General features: G+C 40.0%; 1 protein-coding gene across 2 annotated transcripts in view; it reads right to left on the minus strand.

The window, feature by feature from the left end:
* The window catches only part of prtga (protogenin homolog a (Gallus gallus)), a 232,761-nt gene extending 226,835 nt beyond the window's left edge, over positions 1 to 5,926 (minus strand). Inside the window, exons 1-2 of one of the 2 annotated variants that reach the window (XM_069911022.1) lie at positions 5,899 to 5,925; positions 830 to 896 (exon numbers count right to left, since the gene is read on the minus strand). The gene's annotated coding sequence lies outside the window, so the exon portion shown is untranslated. Of the gene's footprint in view, positions 1 to 829; positions 897 to 5,898 lie in introns of both variants that reach the window. The other variant, XM_069911024.1, reaches the window with a different exon arrangement.
* Positions 5,927 to 18,736: the final 12,810 nt, after the last annotated feature.

Raw genomic sequence — 18,736 nt, forward strand, 5'->3', positions numbered from 1 at the left:
AGCAACAAAACTTCACCAAGACATTTGTTACTTAAGCAAAAAATTTAAAATTTTTCTTCAACCATAATATTTATGGTTGAATATTTAACTTATTACTATTAACCTAACTTAGCCCCCTTTTAATTCTAAACGCACATGTATGTACTGTTTATGTGTTAAGTAAAGTTCTTTGTTTCACTGTCCAATCATTTACTTTTCACTTCTCCAAGTTCACTGGTATCAGGTGATTTCCATACTGTGCACAGAAGTTAACATTTATGTATTCACCAGGCTCTGGTGCTTTAACTTAAATTGTTACCGCAAAGGAAGGCCTTTGTTAGTTTCAGAGATATTCATTGTTCATTGGACACTCAAACTGATCTTCAATCAGCAACTTCAGTGTCTTGCCAACGAAATTGCCCCTTCATGGGTTTTCCAAATGATAACCTCTTCTTCCAGGTTACCACAGAGAGTTCTTCTTTTTCCCCTATTCCAGGAGAAACACATCAACCAGCCACTTCCTCTTGTAATTGACTACAAGGGTTTAGAATAGACTGAACTCAGAACTCCAAACCTGTCTTCAAATGGGGACTTATAGCAGACTGCAAGACTTGCAGTTTCCAACACCAACTCCTGCTATAAACTGACTGTCTCTCTCTCTCCAAAGAGAATAGAATATTTTGTTTCAGTGTTTGCAAAACCACATGACCCCTCTTAGAACAGCAAACTTCAATTAAACTTGGATTGCTGGCACCAACAAAAGATTAATCAGTTTCTGAGCCTGGACATCTGTTTCTTTAAAGACAATAATCCATTTCGATTCCACAACATCAGTCCAATTAACACCTACTTGTGACGTCTTCATAGGCACTCTTCAAAGCCACTGTAGACATGGAGTTTCTGCTTAGGCATAGTTCCTGCAGTTCAAATGAGATGTCTTTTGTGAAATGTTAATAGGCATTTTCACACCACATTGTAAAATGAAGATTCTTGGGAAATTTTCCTGGGAACCCTCCCATGAACCTGCAGAGTGAAAAGGTCAGCCCCAGGAACTGTAAACGGGTCCACAGCCCTATCTCTTAGGTAGGACTACGGCCCCAGGAAATTTCCCAGACTACCTTCTCCCTGTGGTGTGAAAAGGCAAATAGTAGAGCAGGAAAAGCCTTGTGATGTCAGTGCTTGTGTGCTGCATCACTGAGGCAATCAAAATTAAAAGATACCTATCTCCTGACAACAGTGGGCTGCTTTGACACATTGCAACGGCAGCACAATGTGAGATGGTCGTCCTCATTAAACATTAATCCCTCACACGCTGGATTTCCCAGAGCAGTGAGGGCTTATGGGAAACAAAGTTGGCCATTCATCCAGCATTGTGCCGTTGTCTCGACGTGCTGAAGCGTGGGAGCAGTGTGGGAGTGGCGCAGGGTAGTGGCCGGTAGAAGGTGGGGAGGGAGCTAGCAAGTGAGCGGGTGGCTGGGCAAGTGACCAAAGGACTGACAGGGGTGAACTTACTCTTAATCTTGTGAGTGTGTAACACATTATCGATTGTGGGGGGGGGGGGGGGGGCGAGACCCCCCTAAATTGCTGAGGAGGTCAAATTCCCGGGAAATTGGACTGTGGTTATGAAAGGCCTGGGAGGTCCTGAATTCTCAGGAATTTCACTTGGACAAAGTAGGGTCACTGTTTGTAAAGATTAAAACCTTGTGTTTTTGATTTGTAGTTAATTTTATGATTAGTCCTTTAAGAAAGATTGTTGTTTGTTTGTAGTGTTACCATAGTGACTATGATGTTGTAATATCTGGGCATATGGGGAGCTTTCTTTCATTCTTCAAAGAACCATGGAGGAGGTGTAAGCATCGAAATACATTTCTTTAAATTCATCATAATCATATCTTATTATCATCTTATATCATTATGTCTAAAAACAAATGTTTTGTTTATCCGTCATTATGAAAATCTTGATGTGAAGTTATGCAAAATGTTTATCTGTTTATATCAATGAATTAAAGCTATTTACAGCTGCATCTATAGAGTCTGATTTATTCGATTAATAAGATAGTAATTCGGAATATCATTCGGAAAGTGTCATCAATATTCTTATTCAAATAAAAGTAAAATCATGAACTTTGTTTGGAAGAAAGAATTGTAGAAATTTGTCTGAGAGAATTTACAACTAGATTTAAAATCAAAAAGCAGTTTTCTGTGAGAAAATATCTATCAGTTATGTCTGTTTCAATTGTGCAGTTTGAAACCAGTTGATGTCTTTCAAGACACCTGTGACCTTGGGAAGATAAGATAGAGCTACCACCCAGTGAATTGGCAGGAAGCCCAGGAATGTTTTAAAAACATGAGATAAAGAAAGCCAGTTTGTATGCAGAACAGAGACAAAGCCAACCAGAGAAATCCTCTTAAAGGGACCATGCAAGATACAAATTTGTTTACAGTTCACAGGTTGAACCAGGAAGCCATGAGAAGACAGGCTGCAGTGTGAAGAATCTAAGATGGATAAGATGAAGTCTCATTGGGCTAAAGACCTCAAGCAAACAGATCCTCTCAAAGAACTGTTTGATCGAGAATTGAGCCAGCATGGTGTACCGATAACACTTGGCAGGAGGTTGGAGCCGGCCACCAGTGAAGAAGCAGCTTCAACTACCAAGCAAGGAGAAGACTCTGATAAGGCCCTGCAGACCTCATTAGCTAGTTTAAAGGTTAGTGGAACTGGAACATTGCAAAACCCGACTGGTTTTGGACCGAGCGAAATGCAGAAGATAGAGACTCAATCAGCAGTTTCTGAAAGTTCAGGTGTGAATCCTGATGATGGTATTTCCAAGGTTATGAGCAAAGGAAGATCTTCAAAGTCTTCAAAGGCATCTTGAGAGGGGGGAGGAGTCACGTGATGGAGTAGTGGGCGGACGGTGAACTCCAGCCCTCTCCAAAAAAGTTGGGAAAAACAAAGGAAAACACAAAGGCACAGAAATAAAAGTTACAGAAAAGTGAGTATAAAGGTGGAAAGAAGATGGCGACAAAAAAAGAAAAATCGAAAGCAATGGTAAGAAGAGAGGAAGAGAAGACAAAGGAGGAAAAAGGCCTTACCTGTCCGAAGAGGCCCGCTGCGGAGAGAGAAACCTGCTCCCTCAGGTCGGTAAATAATGGACTACAAAAATGGCTCGCAGAGCCGAGTAAAAGTGCGCGATGCGAATGAAAAAAACACACCGACGGGAGGGGGGACCAGCTGGGGAGTCGATCTCCACAGCCGGCAACGACAGCTGCAGAACACCTGCAGCAAGAAGAGACCACAGAAGACAATAGAAACAAGAAAGAAGAGGAGGAAAGGGCAACAAAGAAACAACAGATGCCCAACCCAGAGGAAGAGGAAGAGGAAGAGTACAGTGAAATAGAAGAAGAAAAGAAAGGCAAGGTAAAGGATATACTTGCTCTTATTAAAGGATACATGGAGTCATTTAAAGAATGGCAAACACAGAAATTCAATGATTTAAGAAAAAGAATAAACAACACAGAGGAGAAAATAAATAAAATGGAGATGACCTTAACAGAAATGGGAAAGAAAATGGACAAGATGGAAGAGCGGGCAGTAGCAGCAGAAATGGAGGTAGAAGACTTAAAAAAGAAATTGGAGAAATCTAATAAAAAAACTAAAGAGACACAAGAACTACTAGCTCAAAAAATAGATACAATGGAAAACCATAACAGAAGAAATAACATAAAGATAGTGGGCCTTAAGGAAGATGAAGAACGCAAGAATATGAGAGAGTTTATAAAAGATTGGATCCCCAGGATCCTAGGATGTCCAGAACTACAGCAAGAAATGGAAATAGAAAGGGCACATAGAGTATTGGCCTCTAAACCACAACCACAACAAAAACCAAGATCTATTGTAGTAAAATTCCTAAGATATACTACAAGAGAAAAGGTACTGGAGAAGACAATGGAAAAAGTAAGAGAGGGCAACAAACCACTGGAGTATAAAGGGCAAAAAATCTTCATTTATCCAGATATAAGTTTTGAACTCCTAAAGAAGAGAAAAGAGTTCAATACAGCAAAGGCGATTTTATGGAAGAAAGGGTATAAATTTATACTAAAGCATCCAGCGGTATTGAAAATATTTATTCCAGGACAACAAAACAGACTATTCTCGGATCCAGAAGAAGCACGAAAATTTGCAGAACAATTACAAAAATAGACTGAGGGAGGAAGACGGGTAATGAGAGTTAAAATGATCACGATTGATATGTATGTGGGTAAAGACAAAAATAGACTGAGGGAGGAAGATGGGTAATGAGAGTAAAAATGATCACGATTGATATGTATGCGGGTAAAGAGGTATAAGAGTGAATAGAGACAATGAGCATACCTGAATGTATCTGTACTTAGAGGAAAATATAGATAGTATAGACAAGAATTAATAAGGGAAGATAATGGAATAGAGAGAATAAGGAGGGAATTAAAAGAGTGACCTTTGTGACATATGAAAAGTGAAATCTTTTTTGGGGGAGGCGGGGTGGGGGGAAATAGCGGTCACTGCAAAATCAGTTGACGCTTGCGAGTGGATTCGCAAATCCAAATGGAGAGGGGAGATGTGGTTGTCCGACAAGGGATAAAGGACAACTCAGGAGGGGAAGGGGAGATTGGGGATAAAGAAGATAGAAATAGGAGAATAAGGAAAATGTTGGATGTTGTAGGAATGTTGTCTTATAAAGAGTTGAAAATAAGAAAACAGAAATGGAAAAGGAGGAAAGGTAATGATGGAAAAACGGAAAGAGAAGATAAACAAAATATAAAAGGGCTACGCTGAACTATATGTCTTTAAATATTAATGGAATACATAACCAAATTAAAAGGAAGAAACTACCAAATTTAAATGAATAAATGTATTCCATTAGAAAAAATAACAGATAGGTTAAGAAATAATATTGAAATATTTGAACAAGTATAGGAGCCTTACATTAAATACAATAGCGAAAACCTACCGGGGACAAACATTACCTAAGTTGATGGAAGGAGAAGGAAAGAAAAGAATGGTCTCAGTAGAATTTCTGGTGTAATTTTGTTGAATGACAACATTGTCTGACTGGCTTAATGCAACCTAGATTGTATACCTAAAATGGATGAGAGGGGGAGGGTGGGGGGGGGGGGGGTGGTTTGGGAGGAAAGGGGGGGGGGAGAAAAAGTCACTGTATATGTGTGAAAAAGAAATAGTGTATATCATGGCTAATGTGATTTATGGTGTGAAAAATAAAAAATTTAAAAAAAAAGGCATCTTGAGCAAGTATCATCTATGCATGCTAAGGCACAAGCAGATTTGGTTACTATCTGCACACAACATGAGTGGTTGAGAAAAGACATGCTTTAGAAGATATGGAAACTGAAATGAAGAATCAGGAACTAATGAAAGAAGCTGAAATGAAGAAACAGCAAGAGGAACGAAAAAGATTATTGAAGAGAGAAAAGAAAAAAAAATAGATCTAGAGGAACATTATGTTATGAAGATGGCCAAAGTAAAAGCATTAGCTCAGGCTTCTGCAAGATCTATCACTCAAAGTGAAATACACCTAACATTCCAGCAGGTCAATGGGTACCGCAGCCACAAGAAACAAGTATACTCGAGCAAGGAGCCATGGCTGGCGCTGCTAGTTCTCAGATGACAATGACCAATCATGTGGAAAGGGCGAGTGACATTCTATCTTTTCTGTGTGCATAATTTATGAATCTTCCCAAAAGGACAGCATTTCAAAAAAGTTCAACCATTTCTGCTATGTTAGCGCAGCAACAAGGTTCATACGGTTTACCCAAGAAGGAAATTCCAGTTTTTAATGGAGATCCATTACAATATCTGACATTCATAAAATCCTTTGAACTTCACAAAGTAATACTAAAAACACCAAAGATCGTCTGTATTACCTGGAAGAGTATACTGGAGGACAGGTTAAGGAGTTCGTTGAAAGTTGTCAATATATGAATCCAGAGCAAGGTTTTAAAAGGGCAAAAGAATTATTACATCATCATTATGGGAATGAACATAAGAGGACACAAAGGCTTTACAAGTATATGCACTCTTTCTGAGAGGGTGTTGTAATGCAATGGGAAGTAGTGTACATTTGCAAGAGCTGAATTTGCTTGCCTCATCAGCTGAAGGATTTATGGGAAATCAAAGTTGCAGAGCTTAAGATGCTTCCTGGAAAGTCACCACTTTTGAGGATGTGGTACAATTTTTCGAATGGCATGTGTATATTAACACTGTACCAGTATTTGGAAATATTAAGGTTTCTTCAATAGTTCCTAAGTCTAAGTCATTATCTCAACAGAAACCAAAGGGAAATACGTTTGTTACTACTGTGTCAGATACAAGCACAAGAAAGAACAAGGAAACAAGGGAGAAGTAAGATCAGAGTGTTCAGGAAAATGCTTTAGAAAAATGTTCACAATTGGAGAAGAAATTGTATGACGAGAAATTAACTTTTTTAAAGAAGAATAGAATATGATTCAGCTGCTTGTGTAAAGGACACATCTGCAAAACCTGTAATAAGTGACTCGGTTGTGATATATGCAGTTTAAAGCACCCCAAGTTACTGTATACTCAACAAAGTTGAGAAGGAAGTCAAACAATCTGAATCCAAGACTAAAGACACAGTCAGAGAAGATGCTTCAGCTTAGGTTCAGACAAACAGTCTTAGATCACAAATCTTGTTGAAGATAATGAATGATGAAAGGAACATCGAAACTAATATAGCTTCAGATTTACAGATTGCTGGATTAAATAGCAATGAATTTTTGTGATCTTCTGAGTGTAGAGTGTAGAGCCCAGAGAACCCCAAAACCCAGCAGCAATAGATATTCACTAAGACAAATGGTTACTTAAACAAAAGTTGCTTTTAATTATCTTTAAGCATGAAAACAGAATCACACTTTAACTTATCACTATTGACATAACTAACCTAACTTAAGCCCTTTCTAATTCTAAGCACACATGTATGTAATGTGTGTGTAAATTCAAAAAAGTTCCTTGATTCACAGTCCAATCTCACCTCATTCCTCCAAGTTCGCTGGTTGCAGAAATTCTTACACTGTGCACAGTATTTAACATTTATTAAGTTCACCAGGCTTGAAATGGTTATCATTCAGTAAGGTTTTTGTCGGTTTTCAGAGAGATTTGTTGTTAGCTGGACACCCACAACGGATTCCTTTTTAATCAGCCACTTCAGTGCTTTGTTGAAGAAACTTGCCCCTTCAAGGTTCTCCAGATGATAACCTCTTTCTTTCAGGTCGCCACAGTGTTCCTTTCCATTTCTCTTATTTCAAATGAAACATTAGACAGCCACTCCTCTCCTCTTCCATGAACCACAAGGCTTTGACCAGGCTGAACTAAGAACTCACAACCCGTCATCTAAATGGGGTTTTCCACAAGCTTGCCAGGTTGTCCTATTCCAGTCCCAGCTGCTGCTGCTGATTATAGCACTGCAAAACTCATCTCTGTCTTTCTCTCTCAGAGAAAAACCTGTTTGACTCTTTCTGCTTGCAAAACCACATGACCCCTCTAGAACAGCAAATTCCACTCTGTGGCTCCGACAAGTTCTTTCACCTATTGCCTTTTTGTAAACAACAATCCATTGGTGAAGTCTCTCGGGCACTCTCTAAAGTTTTTGCAAAGGCTCTGGGGCTGATATATCTAGCTTTAGCAGAGCTCCAGTATTTTAAATGAGATCTGTTTTAAAGTGTTTGTATGTGACCTACACTAAAAACCCTGCCCCAATTTATCTCCCAAAAACATATTTATATACTCTGTCACAATACTCAGAAGACAAAGCATGTGAAAACTTAAGCCTAGTCAAGAAGGTGTACACACCAGGGAAACTTATTGTGTTAGCTGATGTGTTATCCAGGGCAACAACACAGAGTGAAGTACACAATGAGAGTTCCACAGAAACAGATGTGAATCTCCATGTGAACCTGATCACTGAATCTCTTCCCGTATCTGACATGAAATCCAAGCAGATCACAGAAAAGGACACAGTTTGACAGGAGGCCATCAAGAATCTGAATTAAGGATGGCCTAGAGGTGAATGGCAGTCATACTACAACATCAGAACTGAGCTGTGTGTTGCCAATAGGCTTTTACTCAGATAGAACAGCATTGTCATTCCTCAATCATTGGGACAAGAGATGCTAAAAAGGGTGCACGAAGGGCACCTCAGAATTTAAAAAATGCAAGAGGAGGGCCAGAACTGCTGTTTATTGATTAGGGATAAACGCTGATCTGTTTGAAACATCACACAAAGCAAACAAAAGGAATGTATGATAATAACTGACCAGCAGAACTATGGCAGAAAGTTGGGCCTGACCTGTTCCACATGGATGGAAAGATTTACTTGCTGGTTATTGATTATCTATCAAACTCTCTGGAGATTGTGCTGCTTTCTAGCATGTCTGTGGCTTGTGTGATCAAATACATGAAATCAATCTTTGCAAGACATGGAATTTCTCAAATTGTCTACAGTGACAATGGACCATGCTACAGTTGTAGAGAATTCCAGAACTTTACAGAAGAGTATGATTTTCGATGTGATTTCCAGTCCTCTCCATCCAAAGCAGAGAAAAGTGTTCACATAAACAGTTGCTCAAGTCAGCTCTAGGCAATGTCTCAGATCTACATCTAACTCTATTGAGTTGTAGAGCTTCACCACTTGAACATGGCATGTCACCCGCTGAGCTTCTGATGGGACGTAGACTATGCACCACACTTCCCTACTCTGCAGACCAAAACAAGAATTAAGAGGTCAAAGATGTTGAATGGAAACAAAAGCATTTGCAATGGAGACAAAAAGCCTACTATCACACCAACAAGAAGCTTAGGGCCACTGGCACAACCTGACACAGTGAGACTCAGAGATTCCAACCCCTGGGACGTGAAGGCCACTGTTCTGGAGGACGTAAATCCAAGATCCTACTCGGTCTAAACAGAGGATGGTCAAATACTGAGGAGGAATCGAAAGAGCCTGCTGAAAACACAAGAAACTCTGCAAGAACAGACAAATGCAGAAGATCCAGCCTCCACACCACCAGTGCTGCACCCCTGGTTACAGTTCAACAATCAGTAAAACCACCTTGATATAATTGGGCATCAAATGAAAAGACACAGGCTCAAAAGGGAACAGAACAAATTCCTCAGCTCTTCAGTTCATCTCCTAATGTGAAGCATAACAACTTTAAGGTGATTTTATTGCCTCATGGTTTATTTAGACTTTATTCCTCGGTTATTTTATTCCTAAAAGTCGTAAGCAGTCTGAAAAACATACAATCACCCAGTGACAACACACCAGTCTGGGTGAGAATACTTGTTAACAGTGAAGGAGAAGGATCTAATGGGATGTAAATTCCAAAACTATCAAAACAATATTTCCAACCAAGCCCTTTTACTCAAATGCACAAATGCTCATGGAGAAAAAAGTCGTTATTTGTAAAAGAAAATATTTAATAAAAATAGAACCATAGATCACTACAGCACAGAGAGAGTCCCTTCGGCCAATCTAGTATGTGCCAACTGTTTATTCTGCCCTGACCCAATGACCTGCACCCAGACAGATCCCTCCCATCCATGTACCTATCCACATTATTCTTAAAGGTCAAAATTGAGCCTGCATTCATCAGTTCAGCTAGCAGCCTGTTTCGCCTCTCACCTTGAGTGAAGTTTCCCCCAAAGTTCTCTTTGTTAAGTTCTCTCTTAACCCATGTCCTTTAGATCTTGTCTCACCTAACCTCTGAAAAAAGCCTACTTGCATTTACTTTATCTATACCCCTCATAATTCTGTGCACCTCTACAAATCTCCCGTCATTCTCTAACACTCCAAGGAATAAAGTCCCAACCTGTTTAACTGTTCCCGTAACTCAGGTCCTGAAGTCTGGGCAACATCTACATTTTTTCAATCTTATTGTAGATAGGTGACCAAAACACACAGTGCTCCAAATTTGGCCTCCCTAATATATCATTGAACTTTACCATAACACACCATCTCCCAGATGCTATACTTTGATAAAGGTCAATGTGCCAGAAGCTCTCTTTATGACCCTATTGACCTGTGGCACCACTTTCAGGGAATTATGCTTCCACATTCCCAGATCCCTTTGTTCTAATGCATTTACTGTATATATGTCCTACCTTGGTTTGTCCTCCCAAAGTGCAGCATCTCACACTTGTCTGCATTAATTTCTGCCTGCTATTTTGTAGCCCATTTTTCAAGTTGGTCCAGATCTAAATCTGAGGATTCATTAGAGTGAATCCTCATTCTTCATTCACAGTGGACCATAAATATCAAGGTTAAAGCCAAATCGTTCCAATACAGTCTCAAAGATGATTTGCCTCCGTTCCACTTTTGTGGTTTCTTCAGATTTTTCTACAGATGGGGCGGAGAAACTATGTAGGGCAAGGGTGTGGGTAGTTTGGGCTTCACCAGTGTGTGGATGGGAAATCCTCCCCCTTCTTGCAGCGGCAATTCTCAGAGTTGATTCTAGTCCTTCTTTGAGCATGCCCTTGGACCAGTTCTTCTGTCTGCCTGGTCATCTCCAGAATAGAGTGGGACCGTTGGCACTGAGTATGTGTATTAGCCAATGTCAGCACAAAGGTAAACATTAACATGAATGATATGAGCTAACTCACCAGAGATACAGAACTATGGGCAGACTCTCCCAGCAAGTGCTGGCGGTGTCTTGCCACACTACTGCCATATCCCACAGAATCCACCCCAGTTCAGGATTTTTACACGACTGCAGGAGTGGAGTGTTTGCTTATCTTTGCCGATGATTCCCTGACTGTGGTCTATCAGGGAACTTCCACATTGACCTTAATTGGCGTGGGAAGGAATGGACAAGGGAAGTGTATGGCAATGTGTCTTTCAATAATAAAGGTTACTTAATGGTTTATTTTGTTGCTTTTATTTTAAATGTGATGGTTTTTGATGAATAATTACAATTTGTCCATTGTCTAACCCTGGAGTTCAGTTCATTCAGAAGTCTTTCTGCCAGTGGATGGTACTCACAACCTCCTTCACCATTAGATTAGGGACACGTGTGACCAGCGGATTCACATCCAGCAGATGTGCATTAATAGTTCAATGATGAGAGCTAACCATCTTGCCAGTGGGAGCAAGTGCTGGGCCATAATGTTTGACATTAATCATGACTATTTAATCCCTGGCCTCGGGATTTAATATGAGTGCAGTCCCATTTCAATGGAGTGTGAATCCTTTTGGGAGATTTAAGAAGTAAAAGCTGATATTTTAAAATATTTTTCTTTCCTTTTTTCTCTCATAATCCAACCCTCCCCTCTCTAATTCTCTTTCATTACCTGCTTGACTCTCCTCTAAGGCTGACGGTTAATTTTCTGCACTTAAAATTTGATTGCTTATTTAAGCAGTTTTTAATAGACAATATTTTCTTTGAGATGAAGAGAGTCTGGACAGATCCAAAACACTGTAACATCTGCCCTGAACAAAATCAAACTGATTAACAAGAAGCTATCCCTGCCTGTGAGAATTAAATACGTCTTCAAGGAGTCTTGGTTTACAGCATCTGTTGCTTTGGGGAAGTGTTCATGCAATGGTTGTATTTAGACAGAGTTAACTATTCTCTAAACACAGCAAATATGGAAAGCTAGTGAGATTTAAACAAAGAAAACCACAGATTATGTGGTTTAAATGTCAATCAATTAATCATTCAAGTCATTTCACCAAAAGTGACTCATCTTTATAATCAATAAAGTCTTTGTGCTGGGAAGTTCCCAATGCTAGGCTCTCAGCAGGAGTATTCTGAGCTCGATCCACACGCCAATGAAGACGGAGATGAAAGTTGCCACAGAAGCTCAGAATGACCATCTGGAATGTAATCAAACTGCTGCTTGGCTCAGTGAGGAGTTTCATTCCTGTTGGTCAGTTCTTGTAGTGGCATCCACCCTGAGCTGGAAGATATGTACAACACAGAAACAAGACATACTGTTCAATTTTTAGAATTAAAAACTTTGCTTTGTACATTCATTTAACATCCTTGAACCAAAACGGTTTTATAATATTTACTTATCTTCCATGTGTTCTAATTGCACTTTCAAAAGAAGAGATATGCAAAAATGTGTGTGGGCATGAAGACATGAACATCGGAAGGGCATGGCTGGTGTAGCAGATAGCGCAACACTGTTAAAGCTCTAGCAATCAGGACCGGGGTTCAAATCCCTCGCCGTCTATAAGGAGTTTGTATGTTCTCCCCGTGACTACATAAGTTTTCCCTCGGGGCTCCTGTTTCCGCCCTCCATTCAAAACATACCAGGGGTGTAGGTTAATTGGGTGGAAATTGGGTGGCACAGACTTCGGGGGGGGGGGGTACAAAATGAGCTGGTACTGTGCTGTATGTCTAAATTTAAATAAAAATAATCCAATGCAGATGATTGTAACATCAGTGTGAGGGCAGATTGGGCTCACCGCTAAACATATATTACAGGTTATTGGTGTCAACTTTCTGCCCCAACCCCCTTCGTTCTGGAGTGAAATTCTGGACTCCTTGTAACAAATATTATTTATTAAATATAAAACAGCTTATAAATTATAGGTGCCCTAGTTGATCACATAAAGATAATCAAAATCATGAGATAATTTGATTGGCTGAATGCAGTCTGTCGCTCAGGTTAGGACAACCAGAGGCTTAACGTGAGAGGGAAGATATTTAACTGAACCTGAGGGGTAACCTTTTTACACAGAGGTGGTGGGTGTATGGAATGGGGGCTGCGGAAGAGGTGGCGGAGATAGGTAGCATTGCAATGTTTTAGCACAATTGGATGGATACATGGATAGGAGAGGTTTAAAGGGATGTGGACAATGCAGGGAGGTGGGACATTTTGGTCAGTGTGGGCAAGTTGAGCTGAAAGGCTTGTTTTTTTTTACAGTGTAAAAGACTAAACAAATATTTAAGAGGTTCATAAACTGTAAATGGGTTGTAATGGTGAAAGTGAAAGGGTTTATTTCTTTCAGCAGAAGGATCAGTAACTAGAGGGTTAGTTAATGGAGGATTAGGGAGGAGGTAGAAAACGTGGTGAGTGTTTGGAACTCACTGCCTTCACCATTCACTATATTATGGTCAAGCATTTGAAGCCTTCGAGCCAGAGCAGAAAGGTGGGCTCCATTTTTGTTAAGTGTGAACACAATGGCATCCTGTGATTGATCCCTCCTGTTGCACAATATCATCCCACAGGTTAATCATCTAGGCAAATGGAGTTATAGGGAAGAACCTAAAGGACAAAAGTAAAATTCTACACATTTAAATGCAGAAAATAGTATTAAAATCTGAATATAGTAAAAGGAAATTTTCATCGCAAGACAATCACACATTTCCAAACAAAATTTATGTAGCATTGAGACTAATTCTTCAGTAGTATTATCCTCTAAATACTGTAAAAGGTTAGCGCAATGCTATTACAGCATCTGCGACATGAGTTCGAATCCAGCACTGTCTGTAAGGAGTTTTTGTACATTCTCCCTGTGTCTGCGTGGGTTTCCTCCAGGTGCTCCTTCCACGTTCCAAAGATGTACGGGGTTAGAAGGTTGATTAGGGGTATTTGGACAGCACGGACTCGTTGACCTGAAGAACCCGTTACTATGCTGTATCCGTAAACTTAAAGTAAATTAAAATTACAACAATCAAAGGAAGGTTTGAAATAAGTTATACCATCGTTTACATTACAACAGAGACTTGGAAGCGTGCAAAGTATTTCAGCATCCTGGTTCATGTAAAGAACAGCAAAATGCAAGTCCTGTCATTTCAGATTCCTTAACTATTTAAAACCAGAATGTTGAAGGATGCACAGGGTATGTAAAGATCTCTCTGATATAATTTTCTCCAAAAAAAGTAATATCGAGGTCTGAAGTATGATGGTGCAGCCACACGAGAGGTTTTTCTTGAATGATTTTACTAAATTTGTGTTCATTTCATAGTAAAACCATTGGGATTTAACAAAAAAAAATCAAGGAACAATTTAGATTCTTCAACAAAAAAATCTCAGTGTTGTATGTGATGTCATGTTGGTTGATTTATAGGACTTGGTGTTACAATCCCTGACATTTCAGTCTTGGTTAGATTGGCCCTCTCTCAGAGTTAGCATGGTCAAATGTTTCAATTGCAATAATGGAGGATGCCCACTTGGGAATATTGTTTCCATCAATGGGGAGTGACCACAGGGTCCTGAGATCTACTCCCAGATATGGCTGAGAGATTATCTCTGCATGAGCAGTCACTGGTGTGTGTTGGGTGTCACAACTCTTGAAGATGAGCAAAGGAAGAAGAAAGCAATGGAGGTGGGAAAGTGGGCTCAGGCTCAATTGTGACATTGCAAATATATGAAATAGGAGCAAGACCATTCGACATTCATGACTTATCTTTAATCAGTGTCAATTTTCTGCACTAACCCCACATCCACTTCTCACGGCTTCCTAAGGAGAGTAAAGTGACCTTCCTCAATGATAATTAGGCACTGATGTCCACTGTGATGAAATGTTTCAAGAGGTTGGTTAGAGAACACAGAACAAAGATACCTACCTTTGGCCCATAGTATTGTGCCGATCTGTTAAATTACTCTAACAACTGTCTTGAATTTCCCCGCCTACATAAACCTCCATTTTTTTCAGCTTCATGTACCTATCTAATAATCTCTGAAAAGATCTTATTGTATAATCTTCTACCATTAGCAGCAGTGCATTGCATCCATCCACCACTCTCTGTGGGGAAAACATGCTTCTTACATCCTCCTTGTACTTACTCCCAGCACCATAAAACTATGCTTCCTTGTACGAGTCATTTCAGACCTGGGGAAAAAGCCTCTGGCGATCACTGTCTCTCCTCATCTTGACAAACTCTATCAGGTCACCCTTCATCCTCGATTGCTCCAAGTAGAATAGACCAAGTTCACTCAACCTGCCCTCATAAGGCATGCTCGCCAACCCTGGCAGTGTCCTTGGAAATCTCCTCTGCACTCTCTCTATAGCAGACACATCCTTCCTGTGGTGAAGTGACCAGAAATAAACTCAACAGTCCAAGTGGGATCCAACCAAGATCTCAAAAAAGCTGCAACATCAGCTCACGGCTCTTGAACTCGATCCCATGGTTAACCAGAATCAGGATTTAGAGTCATGAAATCCATGGTGCCAATATTCATATTATAACCATCTTAAAACATTACTATAAAAATAAAATAAGAAGTGCGGCAGTCATTCATTGAATATTCAGGAATCAGATGGCAGCGGGAAAGAAGCTGTCCTTGTGCCATTGAGTGCTCATCTTTAGGCTCCTGTACCTTTTCCCTGGTGGTATCAGAGTGAAGAGGGCATGGTCTGGGTGGTGGGGGTTTTTGAAGATAGAGGCTGCTTTTTTAAGACATTGCCTCGGGTAAATGTCCTTGATGAAGTCTGGTGCCTGTGATGTCGCAGGCCGAGTTAACAACCCTCTGGAGCTTATTCTTGTCCTGAGAGGAAAGAAATTATCTCATGATTTAACACTATAAGAGTCCTCCCATTAAGAACCACTTCACACTTTTCTGGGTTAAACTCCATCTCCATCTGCAGCCCTGGCCTGCATTCTCTCAATCTCCCTCTGTAACCTCTGGCAACTCTCTAGACTATCCACACCACCACCAACCTTTGTGTCATTCGCAAACTTACTAACCCACCCTTCCAATACCTCGTACATGTTAGTGATAAAAAAAAATCCGAGGGATCTCAGAACAGATCCCTATGGAAAACCACTGGTCACTGATCTCCATGCAGAATACAAACCATCTACAACCACCTCTGCCTTCTGCGGACAAAGCAAGTATCCACAAAGCAAGGCCTCCTTACTTTCAGAATGAGCCTTGACTGGGGAACCTCATTAAATGCTTCACTAAAATCCATATACATTACATCCACTGCTCTACCTTCATCACTGTGCTTTGCTATATCCTCAAAGTATTCAAGCAGGCTTGTGAGACATGACCTTGCCCTAATGAAAGCATACGAACTATCTCTAATGATCCCTGAATTGTACCGGCTATGTCTGTTTCCAGTTCTTCAGGTGAAGTGATTGGAATTCAGGGGATAATATTCAAAGTTCCAGTGACTTTGAACTTCCTCCCTGATAACTTCAAAGAGGATATAATGAAAATACAACTCCACCAAAAGAATCAGTCAAAACCACACATTCCCTTTATTACCAACTCCCATTTTAGTAAAATGGGATTATCACTGTGAGGGATAGTATAGGAAGAACTGAATGGTTCTTGTGTAACATTTCACACAAGCACCATCACAAGTCACAGCCCAGTGAAAATTCAATAGATTGGAAGAACTGAGGGAAGGTTTGTCATAGCCTGTTCCAGAGTCAATACATTTGCAAGGACATTGTGATTTTGCAAGGGAGAACCATTCTGACTGCTGAGAGAAAAGTTTTTTGAAGCAGCTGTTGCGGCCAACCATTTTGCGGAACTCAAAGCAAAGCATGCTCTATGAATGACTGGGCCTTTTCGGTGGATTGACCTGTGCTAGAAGGGTCTTTTGGGGAAGCCAAGTGCTTCATTTTGATTGTGACTAACAGTGGAGGGCACCTGGAGCGACGGCTTCATTTTAAGTGTGACTAGCAGTGAAGTTACTTGGAGAGACCGGTGCCCGGAATTCATGTTGAACTGATGGGAAAAGTGGAGTTAATCACTGGTGTGTGTTGGGTGTCACAACTCTTGGAAGCTTCGTGGAGGCCGCCCAGTTCAAGTCTCACCTACAAAAGGACCAGGAGAATTACGACCACAGCTCGTGTGGATGGACATTTCTTCAAAGGCAATGCAAGAAGAATTCTTCAATCTGTAGAAGCCACAACTCCACTTTTCCCATCAGTTCAACATGAATTCCGGGCATCAAATTTCAAAGGCCTATGCTTCAAGACTGAATTTAAAAGACTTTGAAGTAACTTTGTATATTTTGGCCTGGACTGTAATGGTCTGGGTATCTGGGTATATCACACGTGCGCACTCACATGCGTACACCTGTGCGTAGTTGCAGATAGATTTAGTGTTACAGATAGTTTAAGAGTAAGGAATTAAATTAGTCTTTTAAAATTAAAGAATATCTGATTCATTGTCTATGGTTGCTCGTTACGTGTGGTTTGTAGCATCTTCTCCCTGCTTTTTCTAACCAAAACATCACAAAAATGTTTGATACTCTCACATCAATGGGACAAAAATATCCTGCAAACAGAAATCAGTGCAGACAAAGAATTTGTGGAGAGAGAGAGAGATCATTGGGATGGAGAAGAAAAGCAAGAGATGGGAATACATGAGTAGGTAAATAGAAACAATTAAATTAGATGGGTTGTCTGCTACCTAAAATGGGTAAATTCAATGTTCATCTCATTGTGTTTAAGGCCATATAGGAGGAAAAATGATGTGTTGCTGCTCATGTTTAGGTGTGCCCTCACCCTGACAATGGATGATGCCAAAGACAGACATTTCACTGTCGGAATGGTTGATGTTATTGGAACAGCTGGCTCCAGGAAGCGATCACCAATTGTGTCTAGTCTCATCAATGTAGAGGACAGCATATAGGGACAATGAATGGAACAGATTGAACAATGTGCCAATAAAGCTCTGCCTCACCTGGAAGGTCTATTTGTGGCCCTGGATAGAGGTGAGGGAGGAGGTGTAGGGATAATTATTAGAAGCAGGTTTCTGGAATAAGCATGGTGAAATTGCGAGGAAGTCCATGGCTGAAAATTTTGCCAATTCCATAAAACCAGCTGTCAGGAGTCACACATGGAAACATTCTCTGAAGTCAAGGTGCTTTCTGCCACATCCTGTGGAGAGGTGAGCACGTATCCTTCTCGCACCATTTATTTAGAATAGAAGCAGTAGCCCAACCACATATCAACCTCATTTGTGTTGCCAAGACTTAGCTCTGACTCACTTGTTTTATTGTACAACATCAATATAGTTAACAATATAGAATGAAAGCTGTGTGCCCTGATAAAACATCAGGAGGGCTCAAAACAACTTGGGGAGGAAAAATGAAAATATAACAATTAGATATTGGGATTGTGATGCATTCAATATCAAACCTGTTGGTTCACTTAAACTAAAGAGAGCGAGAAAAGGATTTGGAGCCTAATATTAAGAAACAAAGACAAGGTACAAAATACCCTTCCCCAAAAATTGGAAAGGATATAATCAGAACAAAGTACCTTCTTCAGTTATACATTTGACACATTTGGAAGAGAGATTAGAATAAAATTTAGCCAATTTGCCCATATTGATGAGATGGGAAGGTGCTGTCACTCCCACTCATACTCAATGGTTGTCTGATACGATGGCATGTCTGACTTCGGAAAAAAATTAGATGTTCCACAATGAAATGAGTCTTAATTTTGTTTCTTTATGGGGTGCTTTTCTCAATTACTTTCAAAATGTGTAAGATTAACTATTTTCTGGCTTATGACCCCATTGATTACCTTAATTTTTTTTAATCAGTGGTGGTCTGTCTGTATTAAGCCAATAACCTCATTGTGGGGGGGTTAGATGAGTAGAATAATAGATTTTTAAAAACTTTTTTTTAATGTATCATAGGTTACTATACCATATGTATTATTCCATAAGATTTGTTAATATTTTCATTTTATTCTCATGTACCTATGTAATATTTATACAATTAAACTAATAAAAATATTGCAAGAGCAAAAAAAAAGATATTGAAAT

Source organism: Narcine bancroftii, chromosome 14, assembly GCF_036971445.1.
Source record: "Narcine bancroftii isolate sNarBan1 chromosome 14, sNarBan1.hap1, whole genome shotgun sequence".
NCBI classification, from domain to species: domain Eukaryota; kingdom Metazoa; phylum Chordata; class Chondrichthyes; order Torpediniformes; family Narcinidae; genus Narcine; species Narcine bancroftii.